Source organism: Suricata suricatta, chromosome 8 (assembly GCF_006229205.1).
Source record: "Suricata suricatta isolate VVHF042 chromosome 8, meerkat_22Aug2017_6uvM2_HiC, whole genome shotgun sequence".
Classification (NCBI taxonomy): domain Eukaryota; kingdom Metazoa; phylum Chordata; class Mammalia; order Carnivora; family Herpestidae; genus Suricata; species Suricata suricatta.
Genome location: NC_043707.1, coordinates 112,704,187 through 112,712,307, shown reverse-complemented (window position 1 = coordinate 112,712,307; position 8,121 = coordinate 112,704,187). Strand labels below are relative to the sequence as shown.

The following is an 8,121-nucleotide window of genomic DNA, read 5'->3' as shown; positions in this document are numbered from 1 at the left end:
AGAAGAAATCAAATTCAAGAACTTAGTTGGCATTTTGTTCAAGAGCTTAAAACACTGATTGAATCCAATGAGTTCACTGTTTAAAATCCTGCCCTCAGTAAATACACAGGTAGATGCCAATATCCTCCATCCTCAGGAAAACACAAATTACAACAGCACAAGAAGCACTAGAAACCCATCAGAATGGCTCAGATTTCAAAGAAATAGAGCTCCTGGAATTATCATACATTGCTGGTACGATTGCAAAATGTTTCTACCTTGGAAAACAGTGTGGTAGAAGTTAAACCTATGCTTCTCATTTGACCCAGCAATTTCACCTTTAGATATTTACCCAAAATATATAGATATTTACCCAAAATATCTAGATGTTTATTCTAAAAATAATTGGCAAAGTTTTTTATGATCTGGTTCCTGTCTCCTTCTCCAGGCTTCAGATATCCATATGATTGATCGCTATGACTACTGCTGTTCAAAACTCCAACCAACCAGCCGGGTCTTCAATGCAGAGAGTACAGAGGGTGAGGCAATCCATTATTGCTTGATACACACAGTATTCCTGGAAGATACTGTCTTTTGGGTCCCAGGATGTAGAGAAATAAGAAAATAAGACCTAACTGGCCAGGGGGCTGGGAACTGTTGAAAAGATTCTCTCTTAGTCCTTCAACACCTGGACATTGTCCATTGATGCCCACCACAGCTTGCCAGCTGCAGCAATATGCTCCTAAATAAATATTTTTGCTAAGGACAATCCTATCATTTTCCTGCTGGAGAACATATTTCAAATTTTAAAGAGGAGAAACCCTCAGATACTTTTAGTCATTGCTTGCGTACCACCCATAATTTGTCACTCTTTCTTGAAACCTTCCCCTGCATGACTTGGCTTTAATGGGTTCAGCATTTAGTGAGCTAGGCAGTGGATTATGTGCGAAATGCATTAACCTCTCATATGATTGTAAAAATTGCCTTAATAAAATAGAGCTAAATCCTACTTAATAGCAATAAAACAGAAGCCACTATGTTCCAGGGATGCTAATGACCTGTGAGTCATTCCTTTTGATTTTTAGAAGGTTGAACATTTGGAGTTTGTCCCTTTTTATGAAACTTTTAAGCCTGAATAACTGCTGGAAAATCACACAAGTTAAGGTAAGTTTCCTGCTCACAGATCACCAGAGAGCCAAGAAACTTCCATCATCTTCTTAAAACCCATCATCCTGAGACAGTCTGAGCCTCTGAGGGCACAAATGCAGAGGACAAAAAAGGAAAGAACTAACTATGATAAGGAATATTTGCTTAGTGTTTTCCTGCTTTCAAAGCTATTCTTTGCCTGTTGCGATTGAGTTGGCTCACATCACTGACTTGGGAAATAGGTACTATTATCTCCATTTTATGGGCAAAGGAACTGAGATTCATGGAGGTACCATAATTTGTCCAAACTCTCACAGCCAATAAGATGAAGAACTAGTTTCTGAATCCAGGTTGTCTGAATTCAAGTCCAACACTTTCCCTAAATGCTATTTTCATATATAGCCTTAACAATAGTCACCTCCTTATGAGATGGAAGGAAAAGGGTAACGGGTGCTCAGTAACCTAAAAAATGGCCATATTTTGACCTCCTCCCTGTCCCTGTGAACTGAGGTACATCACACCAGCATCTGTTACCTCAGGACCATGGTTTTCTGCCAGTCCTTGTAGTAACTGTAACAATAGGAATGATTATTATGTAATAACAGTAACAAAAACAGTAATGGAGGTAATTGCTGACCTTATTATTGCAACCACTATCATGATTGAGCACCATGTGAGGCACTGTTACATGTCTTGTGTGTTCCATCTCATTCAATCTCCTCTACAGGGTGGTATTATCACTATTCCCCATGTTCCAGGTGAGGAAACTAAGGATTCACGGAATTAAGAAACTTGACTGTCATCGGGCCAAGGCATGAGGTAGACTAACTATACAATTATCCCAAATTTTCCACCCCTGCCTGTATCAATGGGACTTCACTGATCCTTCCATAAAGAAGTGGGGATACTTCCATACTCTTTGAATCTAGTCTCCGATTTGCTTTGGCCAAGAAGATGCAGCAAAAGTGATAATGCATCAGTTCTGAGCTGGTGCCCTTCTTGTCTCTCTCCCTCCCTCCCTCCCTCCCTCTCTCTCTCTCTCTCTCTCAGAAACTGCCACACCCATGGTTCTTGGCCTACCCACTGAAGGATAAGAGACTGCATGGAACAGCGCTGGTTTGTCCCAGCTCAGGAAATCCCGGACCAGCCAGCCCCCAGCTGACCCAGGAGGTGACCACAGGCACAAGCAAACCTAGCCAAGATTAACTGAGTCAGATTAACAGACACCCCCCCCCAACCAACCCATAAACTAATGAGAAATTATAAATTCTTGTTGTTTTAAGTCACTAGGTTATGAGATGATTTGTTACACAGCAACAACTAGCTGCTATAAAGTGGATGCAAAATTTAGACCTAGGTCTTAGAGGCTCCATAGCCTGGATTCTTTCTTAAACTCTGTATGGACAGGTAATGTCCTTCTAAACAACCCCAGGCAGCAGTGTTGGGAGAAATGTCAATATCATCATAAAGGAGAAGGATGGTCTATCTTGTACACTGAGACTTTGGACCATTATCTATTTAAACAGGAAAGTGGAAAGACTCAGATGACCTGGGTTCTGAACCCAGCTAGATCAGTATAACCTTAAACAAGCCGCACATCTGTGTAGGCTTCAGTGATCTTGCCCATAAGGTGAGGAGGTCAGGATGTACTTGCTCAAGAGTATTTGTCAACAGCTGCTGTGTTAAGTAATGTGATATGTGCCAAGGATACAAACTTTATACAGTTCTCATCCTTGAGAAGCTCACGATCTGACAGAGACATAGACATGGCAAACAAACAAACCAAAAAGGGCAAAACATATAGGTGCAGTGGCGGACAGAATCATGGCCCCCAAAGAAGTCCATATCTTAGTCCTGTATCTGGGAATTGGTTACTATGTTACTTTAGATGGCAAAGAGCACTTTGCAGATGTGACTTAGTTAAGGAGATGGAGAGACAATCCTGGATTGTCTGGATTGTTACAATCACAATCACAAGGATCTTTATACAGATATGACTTAGTTAAGGAGATGGAGAAACAATCCTGGATTGTCTGGATTGTTACAATCACAATTAATCACAAGGATCCTTATAAGAGAGAGGCAGGAAGGAAGGTCAGCATCAAAGAGAAAGATGTGAAAATACTACTTGTACATAGCTGACTTGGAAGAGGAAGTAAGGGGCACTAGCCAAAGAATACATACGGCTTCTAGAAGCCAGGAATGGCAAGGAAATGGATGCTCCTGAAGAGCCTCCAAAAGGAATGCAGGCCTGCCAACACTTTGATTTTAAACAAATAAAACCCATTTTGGACTTTTGACTTCTGGAACAAAAAGAGAATAAATTTGTGTTGTTTTAAGTCACTAAATCTGTGGTCCTTCATTATAGCTCAGTACCTGGCTCTCAGACATCCTCTGGCACACAAGAGGTGCCTCCCAATGATTCCTTGGCAATGCTGCTGGTCTCGGGCTCACAGGAGCTTCTCAAGAAGGTCTCTTGGGGGTGCTCAGTCCTCAGGCCCATGGCTTCTTTCAGAGAGACCTGGGGAAAAAAATGTGCTGAGAGGTCTTTGGCTGGCCACCAAATTCCACCTCCTCTTGGCTTCTGCTGCTCCCATCCAGCCAGATGTTTGTTCCAGGCTGAAGCAGAGAGACAGAGAAAGAACCAGCCTCGACCTCAGCCCTGCAAACAGGGCTGCTAGGCACAGGTACATGGTTTCCACAAAGCCACTTGGCCAGCAGAGCAGGTGCACAAGAGAAACCAGTCTCTCATTGCTGGCCAAGCGAGCACTCTCAAGGCTGCTTCCTTCCAGGAGGGGCTCCTTTTTGGACTTCTTACTCAGGTGCTGTGTAGACTAGCCCTGCCTAAGAACCACAATCCACTAATGCCTCCTATGACACCTGCTAATCTCATTTCCTCACTGCCCTGTGCAGAGAGGACAAGTTCTGAGGTGTGTCCTTGCATAGACAACAGAGGCTATCATGGATGTGTCAAACCAAGTCTCACGCCTTCAGGCACAGAGATCAATCCCGCCCCTCCCCTTTAATTAATTCTCTCATCCCCTTTGTGTTTAACTTAGACTGAGCCTACCCCTCAAACTACTTCATTTGTCTCTGCAAGAGAGGATTCTCAGAGATACATGTTTTAAACAAGTCTTCACTTTTGTCAGGGTAATATATGTGACTATAGCTTTCCACTTGAGCTCTATTGTAAGACCAAGTGGTCCTTGTCCCTCAAAACTGGCCTCAGGAATTACAAGTGACCCCCAGCTGAGTTCTAAGAATCAGATTGACCCTATGCACTGTGAGCCCACCTTACCCCTCCTGCCCTTATGAGCAGGTCACTTACCTACTGCCCTAAGATCAAGACCAGCTTCACAGACTCAAAGCCCAGAGCTCTTGCTCTTTAAAAGCAATCTCTTAGCTCTGCCTCAAGAATGTCATTCTTACAAAAGATATACATACAGTATCACAACCTTTGACAAGCTCAGGGAAACTGTGGGTATTTAGTGAGGACCCAAAGATGGCAGACACAGAAACAAATGTCTGTGTTTCTCCAGATCAATGACACTCCTCAATTCTAAACAACAGGAACCCCAAAGTCACCAAATTATGGTGTCTGTGCCCCAGGCAATCGCGGCATAGCACTTCCCCAGTCAGAACCAGAGAGTTCCACAGTCTAGCCTGGGAGCTCCAAGGCCAATGACCCCCATGCAGAATTTCTGCTCACCCTGACACTGACCCATAGCTCTGGCTGCCCTTCCTGATTCATCTGGCTTTAGGAGGACTGAGTGGTGGTGCCCCGAAAGTCAGTCCAACCAGGAATTGTTGGGCCCCAAGGGGATGGAAATGTGCTTTGGAGATCAGGACGCACCGCATGAACAGTCTGTAAGTGTAAGGTCCCATTTCGAGCATCATCCTTGTCACACGCATCTCCCATCCTGCTGCCTCCTCAACCCAGCCCCTCCCACCCTCCTTACCTAGATCTTGCTCTGGGGTTGGGTGAAGCTCAGTTTTCCATTTCAACCTCTCCACTTACCAGTCATGGGATTTAGCCACATTGTTCGACTTCCCTGTGCCTCAGTTTCCTAATTTGTGATTCAGGTAAAAATAGTTCTTACCTTATGGGATTAGGAAGAGTTCATGAACATGAAGTCTCAATGTGGTGCCTGACACAGAGGGATAAATGCACAACGCAGCCTCCTCTTCCTGGTCTTTGCATATGCTGTTCCCTCTGCCCAAAGTTCCCTTAGCTTGAAGAATTCCTACTCTCTTTTCAAGATGTACCACTGATGGAAATGTTCCTTGTCCCCTCCAAGCTGAATCCTCCACTGCCTCCTCCGTGCTCCTGCACAATGGTACCTCTCCTCCATGACAGCATTGGCCACACCAGAGTTACTATTTTCTTTGCACATTTCTCTCTCCCCAGTTACAAAGTCCTGAGGGCAGGAACTACGCCATCCGTCTTTGGACCTCCAAATTATGGTTTCATGCCTGGTGTAAAGCAGACACTCAATAAAGGTTGTCTGACTTAATGGAAGTAATGAATTTGTTACGCTCGTTAATGAGGGAGAAGCAAGGAAAACACACAGAAGAGTGTGACAGCCATGTAAGATAGAGTAGGATCAAGCATTCCTTTGAGCAATGTAAGTAATAAACTCTACAGCTGTGATCCTCCACCCTACTGACTTAATTGATCTGGGGTGGGACCTGGGAATTCAAAAAATTTTTAAAGCTTCCCAGGTGATTCTAACGTGCAGCCAGATTTGAAAACAACTACTCTACCCTCCTGCCCTAAAGTCTTGTCCTATGAGTTCAAAGGAGGGGCAATTCCTTGGGCTTCCCCCATCCCACACAGCCCAGCCACATCTTCCAAGGGGTGGTACCTCCCAATAGGAGGTGGGGAGCGGGGGGGAACACCCCCACCCCGGCCCTCATGCTCTAATCTGGCAGCCAAGCACCAGAAAGTTAGGACAAGTAAGAAAGGGGGCTGGCAAGACAGGTGGGGTGCACAGGACAGGTAAGATGGGTGTGAGCTGAGCAATGGGTCCCAGATCAAGCCAGACCCATCACTCTTGAAGATCCAAGCGGAAGGTCCCTTCTCCTGGGAAGCCTTTGCTCAGGCACCTCCATGCCCGGAGCTCTCTACAGCTCTCCATCAGTCCCTGCCCACCTTGCTCCAAGGCAGTGCTCTCCTGTGAGTACCCTCCCTCAATCCTGGGGATCCTCAGATGGTTGGTAAACACCAAGGTAAAGAGAAGAGTCCAAATTACAGAGTATTTTTAAAGAAAAGCAGGATAACTGCCTTCAAATATAAAAACTGCTCCCACCAAAAGCTGACAGAATAGACCCAAAGCCTCACAGAGAGGAGTCATCTGCAATTAGCACACTGTTGACATGTAAACAGCAGCCTCAAAGTAGTTGAAAACAGTTTGTTTGCTTGTGTGAATTAACATCCCCTTGCAATATTATGATGGCAGTGGCCTACCTTAGTTTCCCTGCACTCGCCCCCTAATCTTGTTTACATGCTTATTAACAGTGAAAAGGAGGCTTGGTTTTACTGGCTTCAAATCACTCTAGACTGAAGACCACCAAAGTCTGAATTAATGAGCTTGAAGTATATACATCTGTATCCTGAAGCTGTCTTAGCTCCCCTGCACAGGATTTCCTTCAAGGACCATCTCTCAGATGACAGAGCCTCTGTTCTCTTGGAAAACTCTATTACTGATCCTGTTTACAAATGTGAGAGTGGAGGCACAGAAAGCTGAGGCAAATGGCCTAAGCTGCACAGCATCTCAGCCCAGGGAATCTGCCCCTACACCTGTGTTCTTAATCATAAATATCCCAGTCCTGGGAAGAAGACCCAAATCCCAGCCCAACCATCAACCGTGATCTCTTCCGCCAGACAGCATGCCAGACCAGCCCTGGAGCTTGCGTGGTTCCCTCCTCTTGGCAACCGTGAGTACCAACCTGTCTTTTCAGTGGCAACTGTTTCCTGATCTATTGGCCTCACAGTACCTGAACCTGTTTCCTCATCCATTGAATGAGAATAGCACTGACCCCTCAGGTTCGTTGTGGGGACAAACTGAGATGGTGCACCTAGAGAGCACTTAATGTAGCACCTACTGATAGGGGAAATCTACTGTAAGATGGCCGACAGGGCGAATAGGAAACACCTGTCCCTGATTAATGAGGACGCGAAAGTAACTGGCTATAAATTGTTCCCTCTGCTAATGTTCAGGGCTCAGACCTCTGCAGAATGATCTCCTCTGAGCCTACCAGTGTAAAATAAACCTCCTCCCTTCCGAGATGTCCAAGTGACACTTGGTTCTTCCGCTGGGTGATCCAGACCAGATTCCAAAACACTACTACACAAGAAGAACTTCATAAAGGCAGCATTATGACTGGCCTGGCTCCTGATGATATATTCTCTTTGCTCCTAAGTCCCATGCTTCATAGGTGAGGAATCTGAGACCCAGAGATGTGTGACTTAAGGCATCCCGCCCAGTGTCACGTGGCAAGCTGACAATGGGACAGGGACTAGAACTCGGGTCTTCTGCCCCCAACAGCCCTTCTGGAACCACTAAATCCCTGTGCTAGTGCTGGGGTCCCGTTCGCTCTACAGGTGCCGCGAATCATCAGTCTTAATGTACACACATGCGTGTACACACACACACACTTCCATTTTCTTCCCACTAAGGAGGTCTTGCTTTTGAGGTGCACATGCAGCTGAAATCACCAGTCTCTCCTTTGCTTTGCTCCCCAGTTTACACAACAAGGTTGTCAACATGTGACACAGTGACAGAAGACGGTGCGAGTGTAAGAGGCAGCCCCTTTACATTCATTCCACCATCAATACCACCCAGGAAAACAGAGAGTGGGCTCCAACTAGGCAGGCTCTTCTTTAGCTTCTTCAGTTCTTTTCTGATTCTTGGAGGGTGGTGAGTAGGGGTGGGGGTCGCCTCCACTTTTCCCACCTCCCCAAAATATCCTCGGCAGCAGCTGCCAGGACCCTCC

General features: G+C 45.5%; 1 long non-coding RNA gene across 1 annotated transcript; it reads right to left on the bottom strand.

Annotated features, from left to right (window-relative positions):
- Window positions 1-3,622: 3,622 nt before the first annotated feature.
- Window positions 3,623-7,412, bottom strand: LOC115299648. The gene is made up of 3 exons (XR_003912272.1): window positions 7,384-7,412; window positions 5,226-5,273; window positions 3,623-3,646 (listed from the first exon to the last, which is right to left on the bottom strand). It is a non-coding gene; the product is annotated as an uncharacterized LOC115299648 (long non-coding RNA).
- Between the last annotated feature and the right edge of the window lie 709 nt (window positions 7,413-8,121).